The sequence below is a fragment of the Podarcis melisellensis genome (genome assembly GCF_964234715.1).
Source record: "Podarcis melisellensis genome assembly, chromosome: 12".
Taxonomy (NCBI): domain Eukaryota; kingdom Metazoa; phylum Chordata; class Lepidosauria; order Squamata; family Lacertidae; genus Podarcis; species Podarcis melisellensis.
In genome coordinates this window covers 49825646-49846536 of record NC_138544.1, presented here as the reverse complement: position 1 = coordinate 49846536, position 20891 = coordinate 49825646, and the positions used below count along the sequence as shown (strand labels likewise).

The window sequence follows — 20891 nt, the reverse complement described above, 5'->3', positions numbered from 1 at the left end:
AAGGAAGGAAACTTCATTACAGGGCGTCCAGGCCTCCTTCGCTGATGCTCTGCCTCGCGCACGCGCAATTCGGGCGCGTCTCTGACTGACAGTGTATTATTCCGACGCTTTCCAGTTTGGAGCATCTCCCGCTGCGCGTATGGAAGCGCTCCTGAGTGGAGGCTTCTTTCTTTCTTTTTGCAATGCGACCGAAGGGTTTCGATTTCATGTTTTACATTTCAAGCAGTAGTCTTGCTTGGTGCGCAACCTCCCGCTCTGCAGGGCGGGCACGCTGGTTGCTCGTGCCCACCAGTTCCGGGCGCGCTTACTCACGAGTAACCTGAATTCAGTAGCCTGACAGTGAAATCCTTGGCGTGTTTGCTCGGAAATCACTCTATGTTCGGTGGGGCTTGCTCATACGAACAAGTCTTGTTGTTGTCGTTTAGTCGTTTAGTCGTGTTCGACTCTTCGTGACTCCATGGACCAGAGCACGCCAGGCACTCCTGTCTTCCACTGCCTCCCACAGTTTGGTCACACTCATGTTTGTAGCTTCGAGAACACTGTCCCACCATCTTGTCGTCTGTCGTCCCCTTCTCCTTGTGCCCTCCATCTTTCCCAACATCAGGGTCTTCTCCAGGGAGTCTTCTCTTCTCATGAGGTGGCCAAAGTATTGGAGCCTCAGCTTCACGATCTGTCCTTCCAGTGAGCACTCAGGGCTGATTTCCTTCAGAATGGAGAGGTTTGATCTTCTTGCAGTCCATGGGACTCTCAAGAGTCTCCTCCAGCACCATAATTCAAAAGCAGTGGTGTAGCGTGGGTTGTCAGCACCCGGGGCAAGGCAAGTAATTTGTGCCCCCTAACCCGTGGATTTGCGCCCCCTAACCCTAACACCCAGATGTTGCGCCCGGTGCAGCCGGCACCCCCCACGCTACGCCACTGTTCAAAAGTATCAATTCTTCGGCGATCAGCCTTCTTTATGGTCCCTCTCTCATTTCCATACATCACTACTGGGAAAACCATAGCTTTAACTATACGGACCTTTGTTGGCAAGGTGATGTCTCTGCTTTTTAAGATGCTGTCTAGGTTTGTCATCGCCTTTCTCCCAAGGAGCAGGCGTCTTTTAATTTCGTGACTACTGTCACCATCTGCAGTGATCATTGAGCCCAAGAAGGTAATATCTCTCACTTCCTTCCATTTCGAACAAGTCTTAGTCTCCACTTATTTACCCGGGAGTAAAATCCACTGGATTCAGTAGGGTTTACTGTACTTCAGATTAGCTGTTAGGATTTCGGCCAAAAACCATTTTAAGCAAACTTACGTGAGGTGTAAAACCCGTTGAACATAATGCGATAAATGAGTACGTGTACGATTTCCATTTTAGGTGCATACAGTAAGCCCACAATTTATGCACATTTAATTTTTGTGCATTCTGTTTTAGGTGTGTGGCAAAAAAGGGGGGTGGGAAGCCGCTGCCACCGGAAAAATGACCTATGGCAATCTCACTCACCATTGAACCCAATGGGTTGAGGAAACCAGAGGCCTTAATCCTGGGCATGGTCGGCCAATTGGTGCCAAAGAAGGATAGAACCTTTATTATGTATGCTACAGCAGCAGCAAGAATACTCATCGCAAAGCACTGGAAGACACAAGACTTACCCACCCTGGAAGAATGGCAGATGCAAGTTATAGACTATATGGAACTGGCAGAAATTACTGGCAGAATCCGAGATCAAGGAGAAGAGCAGGTGGAAGAGGACTGGAAGAAGTGTAAAGTTTACCTACAAAAACATTGTAAAATTTATGAATGTTAAGGGCATTGTAAATGAAATGAAGGGGTTCCAGTGACTAAGATAAATAAGAGTACAAAGGTAAAGATAAAAAATGAATTTGAATAATATGATAATTGCTGAACTAATTTTAAAATGGAGTACATGAAAGGAAAGCGGGTGGAAGCAAGGAAAATAAGATTTGGAAGGTTATTAATTTGAAACAGAGTTTGTTTTTAATTTTGAATTTTCTTTGTTATGTTTTTTATTTTTTTTTTGTCTTTTGTTGGTATTTTTTGTTGTATGAGTTTGTTGGTTTTTGTGTGATTGGGGTTGTTTTTATTGTTGTTAATTTTTGTGAAACCTAATAAAATATTATTAAAAAAAGAAAGAACCCAATGGGTTGAGACTTGGCTTTAGGCATGATCCCCAGAACATAATCCCCATGTAAGTTGCGGGCATACTGTATTCAAATGTTTAGAATTAAAACTTGTCACAAGTGAGCCTTAGTGTGAACAAGTAAAACCCCTGAAATGTTGAATAGCAGCAAGGCAAGAGCCTGACCAGAACTGGGGGGGGGGGGGGGGAAACCAATCATATTTCGTATTTCTCTTGCCGCTTATAAAGACACACTTTCCTTTTAATTGCATTCATGGTGCATTCCATGGCAGGATCCTTAAGCACTTTGCAAATAAGAGCAAATTAATCCTCTTAATATCCCAAGAGAGAGCATACATTAAATTACTAAGGTAATTGAACAAAGATACAATTACCTTTGTCTAGCAGAGGAACTGCAGGAACCAAAGCAATCATTCCATGGACTATTGTACAGGGAAGGAGATATTTCCAATTTCTCTCTGTGTGTGACTGTGCAGTTTCCCCTGAAATAAACAGCACCTGTTCAATCAGATTTCCAGCTGCAACTTTTAACATGGGGCATTAGGCATATATAAGATTTTATTTTTGAGAGGGAGTCCTGGGTATGATTAATAGGATTTCCTGTTTTACTGAGCCTGCTCCTATGCCTTTGATAGAAGAAAAATTGAGCAGGAGTAGCCATTCCTGGGACAGTGATGGGAATAGCTTTACCTCAGCTTCTGTATCTTCAGCCCCACCCCTCAATTAGCAAAGTATCCAGAGAGGAAAGAAAATCCTGAAAACACTCTGCTGAAACTGAATGAAAACTGTAATTTGAGGAGAAAGTTTTTTTATCATTCTTACTTAAGGCCTTGTACGTATCAGGGAGACATTCAACCAAACATACAGAGGAGAAGATTCCTTCAGAACTACACAGCCAGTCAGAGTGCATGTTACCTTCATGAACATCATGCCACTCTGCCCAGTTGCTAAGCAACATCTCCATTCCCCACCATGGTTAGATGACCCTTAACACTAACAGAGGTAACCCATATGGAATGATGATCCCTGCTGTTACTCAGATGGGAGGCGTTCAAAGCAGACAGATTTGACTAGCATTTAGAATTATCTGTAGCATCCATATCCTCTGCTAGGTGACCGGTACCTGGAGATGCAGGTGATATAAACTTGGGACTTTCTTCATGCAAGGCAAATGTTCTACCACTGAGCTACAGCTCTTCTCTAAAGAAGGAGAGAGCAAGGTCCATGGGGATGGTTTGGTACAAATCTAGAAACACATGAAACTATTGTGCTGGGTCTGCCTAGCTCAGTATTTTTTAAACTGCCTGGCAGGGGCTGTCCATGGTGTCCAATAAGCGAGAGATTGAATATGGCAGCCTCCATGTGTGACAACATGTTCTCTAGCATTGAGATACAGCAAGGGGCCAGATCCGGCCCAAACGCTTTCTCAATCCAGCCCACGGATGGTCTGGGAATCAGCGTGTTTTTACATGAGTAGCGTGTGTCCTTTTATTTAAAATGCATCTCTGGGTTATTTGTGGGGCATAGGAATTCGTTTATTTTATTTTTTTCAAAATAATAGTCCAGCCCACCTCATGGTCTGAGGAACAGTGGACTGGCCCCTTGCTGAAAAAGGTTGCTGACTCCTGAGCTAGCGCTCTTTCCCAGCTGTGAATACTATGGAACCTGGCATGCAGCTGAATCTGTAAAACCACAAGTATTCATTCTTTAAAGAAGAGGTTTCTAGTCATCATTAATACTAAATGGAAAATTTGGAAAGGAACGGGCAGAAGTGTATATTTAATCTAATTTAGGCAAGTTCTCTCCATGTAATGTGAAGTGTTTGTATAATTTGGGATTTCCCCTCCATTCTGTGCAGTACTGCAGCTCCTCTGGAACCAACTTTGTTTTAAGGTACGATAGAAAGGAGATGTTGTAATGCAGTAGGTAGAGTACATGCACTTCATGCAGAAATGTTCCAGGTTCAAACTTCCCCCATGCCCCAGAGTGCACCTCCAGTAAACGGATTTCAAGCTTCAGAAAAAGAAAAGACTAGATGGACAAGAGTCTGAATCAATGTAAGGCCTTGTTATGCTGTCCATCTGCACTATGATGCGACTGAGACGAGATTGGATTGCTAGAAAGATAAAACTACAAGCCGCAGTCAAAACATGATGCATGAAGAATGGCACAGTGGAAACCAGCCAAAACGGCTCAGACTAATCAACCATAAAGCGTAAAAGAAAGATGGCAAATTGAAGCAGCTTGTTTGCATAAGATCTCTTATTGCAGATATAGGAAAAGGCGAGTAGCAATATCCTATTTCTATGGCTGCTCACCCAGATGCCAGTTGTAATTAACTGCCATTTTAAATGTCTTTTGCTCTTTAAACCATGTAAGAAAAAGAGCACTTCTTTAACTATCGACAGCAGCCTTTCTCATGGGGCGTATGCAAGAGGATGAAAATCATCCAAGATTAGAACAGTCATGAGTTCTAAGCCATTCGTTACTTAAACCTGGGTTGCTTCTTGCGTGTGGAGAACCTTCATATCCCCCCAAACATAGGTATATTATAATCATGTTATCCCAACGAAAATATGCAGAGCCTGTTTGCAGCTATATATATCGATGCAGAGATTTTGACTTCACCAGGGGAAAGTATGTTTCTCTATTAGGCCTGCTCTTCCCTGAACTGACATCTGGGGCCAGCCATTCCATCAGGCTGCCTATCTTCTCAGTGGGAGAGATAGGAAGCAGAAGGTACATTTCATTAGCTTTGCTGGAGCCCCAGTTCCATCAGTCACTTCCTGCCCCTGAACTGTGCCAGCTGGTCATTACGGGAATAACTGTTTAGAAACTGGTGCCTGAGTTTTGATTTTTATGATCCTTTCTCCCTTGTGTGTCATGTTTTTGTTTTTTTAGATTGTGAGCCTGTGGGTAGGGACTGTCTTGTTTTGATTGTATGTAAGCTGCTCTGGGAAGCTTTTTGGCTGAAGAACAGGAGCAAATGCTTTGAATAAATAAATAAAGCACAATCAGCTTGCCCTGGCCTTCACCACCCTAGGAAATGAATGCTTTTTGAAGATGCTAGACAATCCCTGATAGCAGATCTCAGGCCTGGTTTTACAGCAGATACCAGGGTTCAAGGAAGTTCATAATGTAAGGTCTCTCCTGTCATATTAAAGGTAAAGGTGAAGGACACCTGACAGTTAAGTCCAGTCACGAACGATTCTGGGGTTGCGGTGCTCATGTCACTTTACTGGCCGAGGGAGCTGACATTTGTCCGCAAACAGTTTTTCCGGGTCATGTGGCCAGCATGACTAAGTCACTTCTGGCGAAACCAGAGCAGCACACGGAAACGCCGTTTACCTTCCCACCGGAGCGGTACCTATTTATCTACTTGCATTTTGACGTGCTTTCAAACTGCTAGGTTGGCAGGAGCTGGGACCGAACAACGGGAGCTCACCCTGTCACGGGGATTTGAACCACCGACCTTCCGATTGGCAAGCCCAAGGCTCAGTGGTTTACACCACAGCACCACCCACAACCCTTTAGCGCCACCTGTCATATTAAGTTATGTCAATCTTTTTACTCATGCCATGATCTACAGTAATTTCCAGAAAAGTTCCTATGCGCAAAGTCTGGGGCGGTCCCCACAGCTCTCAGCATGTTGACATGTATCTGTCTCAGGAGACAGCACCTGCTGTGGCTATAGAGACTGATACAGGAGAGACATGTTTTGTTGCAGCTGGGGCAGATGAACGGCTGTACTGCTGCAGATGCACCATGGAGTTTCTTCTGTCTGTGCTCCTCCCAGCAGTCATTCCTCTTTTGGTCACTGCTGTGGATACACAACCTGACTGTCAGCGCTGCCTGTGTTGTAACAGCACCTGCAGGTTGCATTCTGTACAACTTAAACCGTAATAATGCTCCCTGCATCCTTGATAGGTGTTCACATCTCTCCCCTCCTCCACTTGCCATGTTGTCCTTCATACTAGGAAATGAGTAGTATGTTTAGTAAGCTCAAGTCAGCACCCCCACAGGCCAGTTTATGCTGCATAAGGAAGGCATATGTGAGCTGTGCTTCAAGAAGGGAATGTTTAAAGTTGAATAGCAGCCTGAGGGCAGAAGAAGCTGCCTGTGGATTTCCCCCCTGCTCATTTTCTAACTAAGATTACATGTCATTCCCCACAAGCTCGGGCCAAGAGGGACACTTGTTTCCATGAGTCACACACAGCAAATGTGGGTCGTTTGTGATGAGAAGCCTGATGAAAGCGAAGCTTTGCACTACAGGCAGCAACAAGGGAGCTTCTTTAACACTTCTGGGTAAGTGTGCCTTTCCTAGCATGAAATACCGTAAATGCATGACTCACAATTCTTTAATGGCAGAAACGACTTTTCAGGCTACTGAAATCATTTCAGTGAAATGAGGTATTTGAGAGCACATGAATGCCCCACAAAGAAGCCTGGGAATGTAGTTTGCCCTTCACAGAACTACAGTTCCCAGCACCTTTACTAAGCTACAACAGTGCCCAGGGTTTTTTGAGGGAAGTCATGTGTTTGCCGCCCAGGAATGGACTTTTGTGTGAAAGCACTTCAGTTCTGGTATTGCAAACAAATTCCTAGGCTTCTAGTGTGCTCAGAGACACCCTATTCTTTAATTCTCAACGATATAACTTTTGCACCTAGCTCTGCGGTTCTAGTAAAAAACTAAACAAAGCACATCTGTCAAGTCTGAAGTCTACTGTTCCAAACCGTAGACCGAAAGCAGGGCGTGTGGGAGTGGTTGGGTGCAGGGATACCAAAGAAGGATGCCAAAAACAGAAGAATGGCCAGTTCTAGTGTTTTATTAAAGACATATTAAAGAAGCCTGCCAGGTTGCCTAGTCTTTGCGGACAAGGGATGGCACTGCAGCAAGGAGATGGCTTGTCTGTGCCCAAGCAAAGGTGCATCCATTCTTTATACACAAAGCGGCACCTGTCATTCCAGCTGACACACAGGTGGCAAATACCCAAACCTTACAGATAGCTCCCCTTTCTGGGCTCAGATCCCAGCACCCCAAGCCCACAAGGATAACATCAAAGCACGCCAATTAGCTTATCTCAAAGCAAGTGAATATAAGTACGTATGAGCTCATTGCTACAACAACTACCAATTAATTGTGGGGTTATCTTGACTGCCAAGATGGCGTTCGCAAAGCTTCTGGAACATTCATCTTTGGTTCGACACATCTGCCCACCCCAATTTATATGACATGAGACTGTTCTAGCTCCCTTAGGTAGCAGCCATTGAATTAACTCCACCTTCTGAACTGTTTACCTTCAATGGGGCAAATCCAAAGTGGAAGCCAGTGGGCGATACCTGCAGGAGCTGGGGAGAAAGGGAACAAATGCCCCCACATGAACCAATGGGTATTTATTTTCACATGCTCACTGACGTAGTATGAATCGCCTTGTTGTGTGGACTTGTGTGTATTTGCATTCACTGGGTCAAGTATGGCTTAGTTGTTTTACATTATTGCTGCAACCTTATGCACAGGAATGCCTATTTTTCTCCACCAAAGGCTGGTCTGAATACATGGTGTATGATCTACCCTTCCATATATATTTTTACCTCTACATCATGGAGGAAGTGGCCCATGTTTACATGTTTACTAACTTTAATATTATTTTATTTGTACCCTGCCCATCTGACTGGGTTGCCCCAGACCCTCTGGGATATATTAAGATTGGACCTAATGCTGGAATGTGTTTGCCACTTAATACAATGTTCAAGGAGAACCTTTTAACATGAGGAAGATGGCCTCTCCATCCTGCAACTGCCAGTGTAGGGCTTCTGAGAACCATTTTGCCTTGGAGGGAAAGAGAGAAAGATGGGAATGACAGCACAGAGAGCTGCCCATTACCTACCTGCAAAGGTTCCAGGTGAGATGGCTTCTCCCTCCCACGATCGCCACCACCTAAGGAACATGTTGTCCAGATGAGAAATCTAGGGTGTGTACACACTATACCTTTAAAAACACATTCCTTCCCTCAAAGATTTCTGGGCACTGTAGTTTGTGAAGTTGTGAAGGGTGGGGGGAATTGTAACTCTGTGAGGGGTATGTACTGCCCAGAATTCTTTGCGGGAAAGAACTTTAAAGGCATAGTATTTACACAGCCCAAGTTTCAAATAGTCCATTCCCCCACCTAGGTTGTCTTGGCTGTTTTATTATATAGTTTTAATCAATGTGAGTTGTTTTAATATTTCTTCGTAAACTGCTTTGGGAGGTTTGACTGAAAAGCAGGACGTAAGTAATACAATTTTTTTAATGAGTTTGTGGGTGCCAGGCACCCATAATTCCTGGATTTGGTAGGTGTTAGAATTTAATCAACATGTGGGGCATTAAACTGGAAGTCAGACTCTTAATAGATTTCCGTGTTCAGCCAATCGCCTGAGAGAGCCATTAACAAAGAACAAACATAGGGAGATGGGCCATCATCAAAGCAGAGACTCTGTGCCAGCCGGCAAATGGGTGGAGCCCCTCCCTGAGCTCTGAGATAGCAGAGAGACCGCAAAGTGGGGAGTTTAAGATTGCAGTTGGGGATGATGTGGGCTGGAGTTAAATAAGGACAGTTTGTAAAACGCGGCAAGCTGGAGAGAGGCAGAACGATGGCTGGTGTCTTTTTTTAATCTAAGGCTGCTATGGGAGAAGTATGACCCTCTTGCGGTTTCAATGCTATGAGCCCCTCCTTCTTAGGCTCAGGTTGTATATATATATGTAAATATACCTTATACTGTATCATAAAACAATACATTCTCCACTGCACCTCATTTTCCAGAAGGAAACATGAACCTTGGGTAAGCTGGAGTCTTTAGAAGATATCTGAAGGCAGACCTGTGTAGGGAAGCTTTTCAATGTTTATTATGTTTTTATATATGCTGGAAGCTGCCCAGAATGGTTGAGGCAACTAATAATAATAATAATAATAATAATAATAATAATAATAATAGGCTGGGGTGGTGTGCAACAATACCTTAAATAAGGCTGCCTAGCCCCACCTACCTCAGAGTAAGGCTCACTGAATCTAATAGGGCTTACTTTTGAGTGCACACAATTAGGATTGCGCTGTAAATACATATGTTAAATTCTGAACACTATACAGTATTATAGATTGAAGCTGAGATGGGTAAATGTCCCTCCCCCTGCCTTATGGTGCATCCTGAAATGTTTTTTTCTCAATTGGCTGGTAAATTTTTCTCCCCTTCATCTTTTTGCTCCCAAAGTTCATCATAGCTTTGTCTACTGTGAGAAGGATAACAGAGCCTGTGAAGAGACTAAACAAGATAGCATTTGTAAAAGCTCTAAATAGAATCAAACTGCAAGAACAAGAGGAAGAAGGACTTGCATGTTGGTGTTGTAGGCTCTCCTTTGATTTCATAATTTCAAAAGTTTACCTGTGAGTTTCTGTATAACTTATGGAAGAAGGCTTAGCTTTGTAATGGCTAATGTGTTAAAATGCATTCGGTGTTCAAAGCCCATTAATATATTGATGGATCAAAACAAACAAAAGATAAAACGCCACATTAAACTCAGCAGTTCTCCGTTCAAAAAAGCAACCCTTCATTTTATAATGGACGATAGTAGCTCAAAAATGACAGTTAGATCCGACAACACTTTCCTCCCTAGATTTACATAAGGCAGAAAATCAATTGCACTGGACTTTATGGTTGCTTCTGCTTCATCATCTCCATGTGAGCTCTGTTTGATCTCTTTTCTTATAACGGGTGCCACAAATTAATGAGAAATTAACAGCTATGGGAAACTCTATTGTATGTGAAGCAAGATGTGAAGGTGAAAATTCTACTTCCCTTGTTTGCAAAAACTAAGGGAGTTTGGCTTATTGCAATCGTCAAAAATATTTGTGAACTTCCTGGGCTGAGCTAATATTTCTTGCATGGTGTCATATTCTTGGATTGTTCTGCTCCCTTCGCATGGAATACAACCATAACCGTATCCTACATAGTGTCACACATTATGTTGAGAAGTTCCAGGGGTTCCAGCATGCACTCTGGGTTAGTTTTCCTGGAAAGAGGTCACTGGAGACTTGAGGCATTTATGGGAGGCCAAGTTTTATTTACACATAAGTATATACAGGCTGACCATAAGCATGAGGTTCACAGCATGAATACTGCAGCAGATCCTGCTCCCCATTTAGCTTTCCAGGGGGATAATAATAATAATAATAATAATAATAATAATAATAATTATTATTATTATTATTATTATTATTATTTATATCTCGCCCATCTGGCAGGGTTTCCCCAGCTACTCTGGGTGGCTTCCTACAAAATATTGAAATACAATAGTCTATTACACATTAAAAGCTTCCCTAAACAGGGCTGCCTTCAGATGTCATGTAAAAGTCTGGTCGTTGTTTTTCTCTTTGACATCTGGTGGGAGGGCATTCCACAGGATGGGTGCCACTACTGAGAAGGCCCTCTGCCTGGTTCCCTGTAACTTGGCTTCTCGCAGTGAGGGAACCGCCATAAGGCCCTCGGCTCTGGACCTCAGTGTCCTGGCAGAACCTAGGCGGGTGGAGACATAGGAAGCTGCCTTATAGAGAACTAGACCATTGGTTCATCTAGCTCAGTATATTGGAGGGGGATGCCAGCTGGTGGCAGAGGACAGAGTGACTCCAGGAGACATAGGTGTAAAAACACCAAATGGAAAAACGAAGACTTTATTACTAAACAAATAAACACAAGCTCTGGTGGATGTTATTCCTGCAGGCAAAGCAACAAAACTCAGCTTTTTTTCCTTTATAGCAACGGTCACCTGCAGCCAATTAATCCCAGAAACTTCTTAAAGGTATACACACATGTTTCTGTGCCGAATGTCCTCTAACACCCCCTCTCATTCAAACAGAAACAATAGTATTTTAAACAGAAAAGAACATATTTACATATCACACACTGCAACTCCCAACTTTGTTACCAGTCGTGTATGTTTTTCAAGGGTTAACGCTTTTGTAAATACATCCGCCACATTTTGTGTACTTTCACAATACTTCAGCATTATCTGATTCTGTTTTACATTTTCAGCTACATTTTGGTATTTAATTTCTAAATGCTTTGATTTGTTTCTAAACAGGTCAGATCCAGACAAGGTTATTACGGCTTGATTATCTTCCATAACTTGAATAGGATAATTACACTCTACGTCTATATCCTTGAGGATCTGAACATAAAATTTTACTTCATTACATAATTCCGACAATGCACAGTATTCGGCTTCAGTTGATGATGTGGCCACTATAGTTTGTTTTTTGGATTTCCATCCTACTAAAGAATCTCCAAATTGAAATACCATTCCAGAAATTGATTTTTTATCAGGCAGGTTGGCCCAATCGCTGTCCACGTAACACTGCAATTTTGTGGACCCTGAAGATGGTAATTTTAAACAATAATCAAGTGTTTGCTTTAGATACCGGAAAATACGTTTTAACCCTTTCCAGGCATTTTCTGTAGGACAGCTTACTAGTCTGCTTAGTATTCCAATTGCATAACTCAAATCTGGTCTGCTCCACAATGAAATGTATAATAAACTTCCAATTATTGAATGGTACATTTCAGGATTTACAGGTTCTGTGCATTTTTCTTCATTTTTGAAAAAACCTATTTCCATTGGGGTTTTTATTCCCTTGCAGTTTTGCATATTGTTTCTTTCAAGTAACTCCACTATTTTGTCTTTTTGACTCAACAAAAAACTTCCATCGTTTGTTCTTTGAATTTCTAAACCGAGATAATTTTTTACTGGCCCCAAATCTCTTACTTTAAATTCCTTTCTTAGTTGTTCTGCAAATTTTTTCACTTGCTTGTCACCTTTTGTAGAGTAAAGCAAATCATCAACATAACACAAACACAATTCTTGTTTATCACCCTTTCCTTTAGTGTATAAGCAGTTATCAGCTAAGCTTCTTTTAAAACCAAGATTTTTTAAAGCATTATCAAGACATTCGTTCCAATTTCTAGCTGACTGTTTGAGCCCATAAATTGCTTTGTTCAGCCTATATACAGAATTCTGTTCTCCTGCCTCAAAACCTGGCGCTTGATTCATAAAAATTTCTTCTTGCAGATTTGCGTTAAGATAAGCTGTTTCAATATCAAAATGGTTTACCTTAAACCCACGTTGTGCTGCAAGAGCTAACAATAAGCGTACACTTTCACTCCTTGCAGTAGGAGAAAAGCTTTCATCAAAGCTTTCACCTTTTCTTTGAGTAAAGCCTTGTGCTACCAGTCTGGCTTTGTACTTAACATCACCACCTGCCAAGTGTTTTATTTTATACACCCATCTACAGCCCACTGCCTTTTTTCCTTCTGGCAATGGCTCAATGGTAAAGACATCGTGTTCTGCTAAAGATTTCATTTCTGCTTTCATTGCATTTTTCCACCTTACTATTTCCTGGTGTGGTAACTTTAAAACTTCCTCATAATCACGAGGTTCCTTTTTCACATCAACAGTTTTAGCTTCTTGTATAGTAAACCTTTCTGGAGGTACCCCCTTATTGCTTCTTTGTGACCTTCTAACTTGAACACTCTCCCCCTCTGAACTATCTTCCCCTTCTGATTCATCCTGCTCAGGAGAAATTGGTTCAGCTTTAGGAGATTGTGTACTGGGATCCTCATCCCCTGAATCCTCATCACTGTCACTTTCAGAACTTTCTTTAATTTGTGGCTTATCTTCCTCAGATTTCACAAATTTATCTGTATTATCAGAATATAACATAACTTCTGAATTTCCATGTAAACGAACCCAACCATCTTGCTCACAAAACTCTGCATGTCTTGATATTACAACTCTGCCACGCCCTAGTGCAAAACGATACCCCTTTGACCAAGTTTGATAGCCAACAAACCTAAGTTTCTTTGCCTTGGGCTCACCTTTCCTTCTCTGTCCTTTTGGGATGTGAACCCAAGCCCAGCAACCAAAAGTTTTAACATGGTCCAAAAAGGGTTTTTTTCCATAAAGCAAAAAATGAGGGGTGTTGTTTATGGTAGAATGAAACAATCTGTTCTGTATGTAGTTAGCACACAGAATTCCTTCTCCCCAATACTTCCTGGATAGGCCAGAATCACATAGCATTGAATCTAACATTGTTTGTAAAGATCTTATCTTGCGTTCTGCAACTGAATTTTCTTCAGGTGAAAAAGGACACGATTTACGGTGACAAATACCACGCTTTTTCAACCAAACTTGGAGGGCTTCAGACATGAACTCGCCTCCACGGTCACTTTGTAACTGGGTAACTTTGTAAGGAAACTGCCTTTCTATATAGTTGATCCAATTCTTAATCAGTTGACCAGTTTCACTTTTGTGTTTTAACAAATATACCCAAGTATACCGGCTATAATCATCCACAAGAACCAAAAAAAACTTTGCTCCTCCTTCAGACTCTGCAAATGGCCCACAAAGGTCTGAATGTACTAAAGCAAATGGCCTCTTGCTAATTCTAGTACTTTCAGGGTAAGACCCTCGCTTACTTTTAGACTCCTTGCAGGTATTGCAGTCTAGAAAAACTGAACATTTTTTCATTTTAATTCCCTTGCTTAATTCTGGCATTTTTGCAATACTGCGGAAATTGGCATGCCCCAAACGACAATGCCACAGATGCTGGCACTCATCATGCAAGGCTCTATTACAGGCTTTAACACATGCCCCAGACTCACTTACTAGCTGGTCTTTCAAAACAAACAAACCATTTTGTAGCGACGCTGTAACCACTTTTCCAGCTTTCTCTATTCTACAGCCTGAACCAGAAAAGGTTACTTTAAATCCCTGCTTAACAAGACTTGTAACTGAAAGCAAATTATTTTCTAAGCTTGGTACACATAAAACATTGGTAAACTTGGTACTTAAACAGTTGATATTCACACTACCCTTTCCAGCTGACTCATGCGCTGTTCCATCAGCTAGTACTACATTTACAGATTTACAAGGCTGCTTTTCTACAAGGGTTTGTGCAGACTTGACAAAAATGTTTGTTGCTGCTGAGTCTAAAATCCAGTCTTGTCCAACGTCGTGACTGGTGCCTCGAACTGCTGCAGAAACATACTGGATTCGATTCTTCCTGTTTCCTCGCTTCCCAGCAAACGCAGGCCGCCCTTGTCTTGTATTTTCTCCCACAGACACAGTGCACTGTCGTACTAAATGCTTGGTTGACCCACAACGATAGCATCGTCTAACTGTGAACGCTGCTTCCTCTCTGTGGTCTACAACCTCTTTAGGATGCCGCTCCTCATCAGTTGCATATCTTTTACTGGACTGCCTCCCATTTCTGGAGTTACGGTGAGGGGTTGTGGCCTTCCTCTCATGGCGTCTTTCCTCCTCATCAAGCAAACGGCCAGTTAAGAAATGCATTGTTAATTGGCTTTCTGGGATTGCTTCCAGAGTCATCACTAAATTGTCCCATGACTCAGGAAGTGAAGACAGCACAATATAAACTTTTCTCTGTTCAGAAAAATGTTCCCCAAGTTCATTTAACTGTGAAAATAAATCACGCATTCTTTGAAGATGTGTTGAAACACATTCACCCTCACTTAGTCTGGCTCGGTACAGAGCTCTCATTAGAGTAATTTTGCTGCCAGCAGTGTCTCTAATATGTATTGCTCTCAGTGCTTGCCAAATCTCACTTGCTGTTTCAAGGTCTTGCACATGAGATAACTGAGACTTCTCTAAACTCAGAATTAAATTGGCATAGGCTTTGTCCTCCAGCCTTTGGTCTGCTTCATCTACTTCTTCATCCTCCTCTTTTACAGGAGGGTTAACAATTGCAGTCCAACATTGTTCTTTCTTTAAAAACGCCTGCATCTGTAAACTCCATGACATATAATTGGACTCTCCCAGTTTCTCTACTGGAAAATAGGAAGCTCCCCCTTGAGCTCCAGCTCCAAGTCCAGCCATGGCACCACCCAGCCTTCAGCTTTCCACTCAGTTCTTACTCACACGTGGCTTGAAGAAACGTTCGGCTCCTGGTCCCAAACAGACACTCCCTGCTGATGCCTTCACACAGCCAGCTGCTTGAGAAACGCTGAGTTGCTTCCAGTCTCTGGGTTCTTTTCACGCTCTGTCTCTGCCCACTCAAGACTGGGGACTGGGCCCATAACCTATTGGAGGGGGATGCCAGCTGGTGGCAGAGGACAGAGTGACTCCAGGAGACATAGGTGTAAAAACACCAAACGGAAAAACGAAGACTTTATTACTAAACAAATAAACACAAGCTCTGGTGGATGTTATTCCTGCAGGCAAAGCAACAAAACTCAGCTTTTTTTCCTTTATAGCAACGGTCACCTGCAGCCAATTAATCCCAGAAACTTCTTAAAGGTATACACACATGTTTCTGTGCCGAATGTCCTCTAACACAGTATTGTGTACAGTACACTGACAGGAAGCAGCTGTCCAGTATTGCAGGCAGGAATCTCTCCCAGTCCTACCTGGGCATAAGGCATATGGTCTGCCACTGAGCTATGGCCCTTCCCGAACTACAGCAGTGGACTCTCGCCTGTGTCTCTTTCAGACTAATTTCCAGCACTACAAGTCTATCGTCCTCTTTCACATACGCAGATCCTAGATGATGCCACCTCCAGCCTGGGGAGGGGGAAAGAAAGACCAGCCCCCTTTCAGAAGGTTCTCTGACCATTAATAATAATAATAATAATAATAATAATAATAATAATAATAATACAATTTTATTTATATCCCGCCCTCCCCAACCAAAGCCGGGCTCAGCGTGGCTAACAACAGTAAAATAATACAACATTCTAAAATCAATTCATTATAAAATCAGTTAAAATCAAATTGATGGCAACCATTGGGCTAGAGTTCTGTGAAGAACTACCAAAGGAGGGGGTAAGACTGTGCCTTGGCCAAAGGCCTGGTGGAACAGCTCTGTCTTGCAGGCCCTGCGGAAAGATGTCAAGTCCCGCAGGGCCCTAGTCTCTTGTGACAGAGCGTTCCACCAGATTGAAGCCACAGCCGAAAAAGCCCTGGCTCTGGTTGAGGCCAGCCTAACCTCTCTGTGCCCCAGGACCTCCAAGGTGTTTTTGTTTGAAGACCACAAGGTCCTCCATGGGACATACCAGGAGAGACGGTCCCATAGGTATGAGGGTCTAGGCTGTATAGGGGTTTAAAGGTTAAAACCAGCACCTTAAACCTGATTAGCTTCTGTTGCAGGTATAGCCAACACGGTGAACTCCAGATAGTAAACATGAGAACAACACTGGATCAGGCCAAAAGTAGGAAGAACAGGGCCATCGCGGCTAGTATCTGCTGATAGCTTTATCCTATTAATTTGTCTAATCCTCTCTTAAAGCCATCCTAGTCGCTGGCCATCATTACCTCCTGTGGGAGTGGTCAGTGGTCAGGAGTGATGGGAGCTAAAGTCAAACAACACCAACATCTGGAGGGCGTCACCTGGCCACCATTGCCCTATGGCAACAAACCACCTGTATGTGACCATATATTTAATTATACAAAATGCAGTCCTTCCAGGAAAAGGGAATCTAGCAGGCTAAGCTTAATCTATTTAGCAGCCTCTTTTCCCAACCAGAGTTACAGGGTTGCCAGAATCCTTGAGACACTATGCTATACCTACCTTCTCAGCTGGGATTTCCAGGTCAAGAGTCTGATGTGGCTATTCTGATGAGCTCTTAAAATAATGCAGTTTACTCATTACCTTTCAAAAGCTTGGGTGTCTGTTTTCTACAAACACTGCTGGCTTGTTGCTTTGGGGTTTATCTGTCACATTCATCACACAATCCCCATTCATATTTCATGATTTAGTACCCTACACAGAAGTGCTTTCTGTGTATGAAACACAGCATGTGAAGCCATCCTCAGTTGAAAGTCTGGTCTTGTTTGAAGAGAGGTTTTCCTAAGCCTCTAATAACATCTTTCCTTACTTTTACTCTTAGTAGATCTGACAGATATTACTTATAATTTATATTTCCTAATCTAACATATGGTGACACTTTGCTTCCCAATAGCCGATTGACATTTTTTAATGTTTCTCTTGGACTGTTGCCTAAGTACATTTGCAAATAGTTTAGTGCTCAGCTTAAAATGAATTCACTCCCAGAATTCCATTTGCAATCTATTATTTATGGCTTACAAATGTTAAGATCAAAAAGAAAATAATCAAATGTATATTATATTGTGGCATATGGTCCACTGGGATTACAAAAGTCTAGAAACTTTAATGCTAAATTTGTGTAAAAGGGAGAATTCCTCCCTCTTCCCCAAGATTCGAGAGCTTGATGCATTTCTTAAAGGGGCGGGGGACATGAACTTGCTTATTTTCGTCCACTAGTAAGAAAAAGTATACTTGACTGCCCTACATTTATTTTATAAATTCAGAAAAAATGCTGTCACCAGCGCTGGACATACCTATGGATCAAATGTAGCCATCCACTATCTCTCTTATTGACTGCATTATGAATGATTCAAAGAGGAGTGTGTAAATAGCTCTGCATGATGTTTAAGGAAAATAATGAATGCAGAGATTGTGGCATTACTTGGATTGGGTTACATGCATTTGTCTCCATCTAGTAAGGTAGTTCCAGATGTGCAGTTGACGAACATCTGGATGTGTATGTATATTTGTTATGTTATAAATTATTATTATTATTATTATTATTATTATTAATCTGTTCCCCCCTGAATTTTCTGGATGTGTGGTGCAGATGTGAGTCAGCACCCCAGACCACTAGCTTCCTGGCACAAACTGACTACCAGAGATGGGTGAGCTATCTAAAGCTCTTCTTAGAAGATTCACTTGGGAATTTTCCAAAATAGTGGGGAAACTACAGTTCTCCTGCCAACCTCCACATCTCCAAACATCAAATTGGAGACAGACAACAAAGGAGCAGCAGCAAAGACAAACAATAAGAGAAGAAAACATTCCCCTCTCTTCAACCTCTATCACCCAATTATGTGGTCTAAGAGCAAGCTGGAGTGTGGGAAAGGACAGATAAGTTTCCCCAAGGTTAGTTTGCAGTCTGTGTGGGTGTTTGCAGGAATCTCTTAGGGCAGAGCTTTTCAAACTGTGTGTCATGACACGTTGGTGTGTCCGCTGCAATGTGTAGCTGTGTTGCGCAAATGCTCCCCGCACTCCTCCCGGGGCTGGAAAGGGGTTAGTTTAACCTCCGGTTTGCTAGTAAAACTGAATTACTGTGTCTTTAAATGACGCATGTCTAAAAAGTGTGTCCCTAGCATGAAAAGTTTGGAAAGCTCTGTTTTAGGCATTGGGTGGGTGTGGAAAAGATTGGGGAAGCAGGTAAGCTTTATGAGCTCCCATAGTTAAGTTTGCAGCTTGGCTCTGGAGAACAGAAATTTGCTGGTCTCTTTAAAGTTATTGTGGCCATTTTCTCCACACACCCCTTAAAAAGGTAAAGGGACCCCTGACCATTAGGTCCAGTCGTGACCGACTCTGGGGTTGCGGCGCTCATCTCGCTTTATTGACTGAGGGAGCCGGTGTACAGCTTCTGGGTCCTGTGGCCAGCATGACTAAGCCGCTTCTGGCAAACCAAAGCAGCACACGGAAACGCCGTTTACCTTCCTGCCGGAGCGGTACCTATTTATCTAATTGCACTTTGATTTGCTTTCGAACTGCTAGGTTGGCAGGAGCAGGGACTGAGCAATGGGAGCTCACCCCGTTGTGGGGATTCGAACCACCCACCTTCCGATCGGCAAGTCCTAGGCTCTGTGGCTTAACCCACAGTGCCACCTGCGTCCCCTTACTGTTGCCTTAATGTCCCTTTTCCATCTTTTCCAAACACTCCTACTCCTGCACAGCTTTCACAAATGAAATGATTTAAGAAAGATAATTCCAGGGCATTATTTAATTTATTCTGATGGTAGGATCAGACGTTGCTGCTTGCAGGATGTATTTGTGCACAAATCTACACCTTCAACACTTTTTCAGACTTTTCAGGTCTTAACAAGAACATCATGGAAAGTGATGTTAAAGAGCTGCATCATGGAGATGCTTCTGATAAATCTTAACAATAGCTGCCAGACTTTTAATCTGGCAGCATTACGTACCTTTGTTACCTGCCTAAGGACTTCATTTCTCTGAATCCTCATGGTGTTTTCTTCATAATTTCTCTTATATAAACATTTCCACCTTGTTTCACAACACTGAAAGATGGATAGATTAGGTAAAATTAAATTGCATTTATACCACCTTTCATGGGAATTTGCCCCAGGTAATTCCTTATCAGACAGAATTTGAATTTGAAGGATTCAGTTACTGTCATAAATGTACCAAGCAAACACGTACATAAATATATAAACCACATGTCTGAAGCAGCACAGGAAGACAGTCCTGAAACCATTTTAACTCCCAAACTGACCAAATGTTTCTCTGCAAGAAGGGAGGAAATGAAAAAACCTTCCCATTGTCTCAGGAATTAAGTAATTACCATCTCAAAGGAATGGCCAGACTACTAGAAAAGGCAATCAGATAAGGCATTATCAGATAACCTGGCAGACAGGGAAAACAACAACATTCAAATTTCTGTTGTAGACCGCCTTTTCTGTGATGTAGGTATGATGTTTGTGGGGTGGTGGTCTTGGGCTACACCTCTCCTGTGATGTATGTATGATGTATGGAGGGGTGGTCTTGAGCTCCAGGGCAGGGAATTTCAAAATGGCTATATAAGGGCAAGCACACGTGCTTCGTGGTCCTCCTCCTCCTCTCTCCTGCGAGTGGGGGAGCACCCTGTTGCAACAGTCAATAAAGTTCAGGCTTACTAGCTGCTTTGCTTCTCAATATTCTCTGTTTGGTCTCTGTTATTTTCTCCTACCGATAGAGAACCTACAAAGGGACTCTATATAGGCTCTTGGGTACCCCATAAAGGAATAGGAGCAGTTTCTTTTTTTATTTATATCAAAATCAACCTATGAAACAAAACAAAATCCTGATCCTGTACCTTCCCTTGGTAAGCAGCAGAAGACAAACCAGTATCATCTATATTGTATCTATATATCTCTTTCTGTATAATCTGTATCTGTATCTGTATCCCTACCCCACCCCATGGCAACTCACTGCTGCAAAAATGTTCTCAAGAGAACTCCTTTCATATTAGAAAGGTTTCCTAGAAACGTACAACATTGCTTTGGACATAATGTCTATAAAAAGTGGCAATCTATTGTTATAGTATTCTCATGTGCTGCAATATTTGAGTGCTATTATATGTATCAGTGTTTTCAAAATGTGTTGTTCAGCATTAAGGACCCTGAAAAACACCACAACAGCAGCCATTGAAATAACAGCCTTGCTGCATCTTAAAGCTGGTTTATGTCCTTGAGTCTTTTGTTGGCATTTTATTAATTGTTTATTTATTAAAATAAGCATATCCAGCCCCCCCCCCCGCTAAAAAAAGGCTCTCAGGGCAGCTTACAAAAAAAGAAAAAAGAAAAAAGAAAGAAGATTGAAATAAAAATTGGGGTTTGGCAAATGGATGGAGGCAGGATTGTAAAGCAGAGTTCCCTCCGCTCCTTCCAGGAAGGAGAGACCCTGAACAAAAGTGTGCAGGAACACAGTGCTTTTTTTTTCTTTAAAAAAAATAGGGGTCCTCTCATTTTTCTACTTATATTGAAATACTGCTCCTCAATGAGGCCAAACTTAGATTCACAAATTGTTTAGGGGTATGCGTTCCCCTGCGTCCCCCTTGAAAAAAAGCACTACAGGAACCTTTAAAGACTTTTGACATTGCCCAACCCCCTTA

General features: G+C 42.3%; 1 long non-coding RNA gene across 3 annotated transcripts; it reads left to right on the top strand.

Annotated features, from left to right (window-relative positions):
* The first annotated feature begins 144 nt into the window (after positions 1-144).
* On the top strand, positions 145-17652 carry LOC309353412. Of its 3 annotated transcripts, XR_014161823.1 has the most exons (4): positions 145-382; positions 6319-6449; positions 7899-8047; positions 16336-16436. It is a non-coding gene; the product is annotated as an uncharacterized lncRNA (long non-coding RNA). The 3 variants fall into 3 exon arrangements; XR_014161821.1 differs by lacking the exons at positions 145-382; positions 16336-16436 and adding an exon at positions 16475-17652 and having other exon boundaries at positions 5756-6449; XR_014161822.1 differs by lacking the exon at positions 145-382 and having other exon boundaries at positions 5756-6449; positions 16336-16438.
* The last annotated feature ends 3239 nt before the right edge of the window (positions 17653-20891 follow it).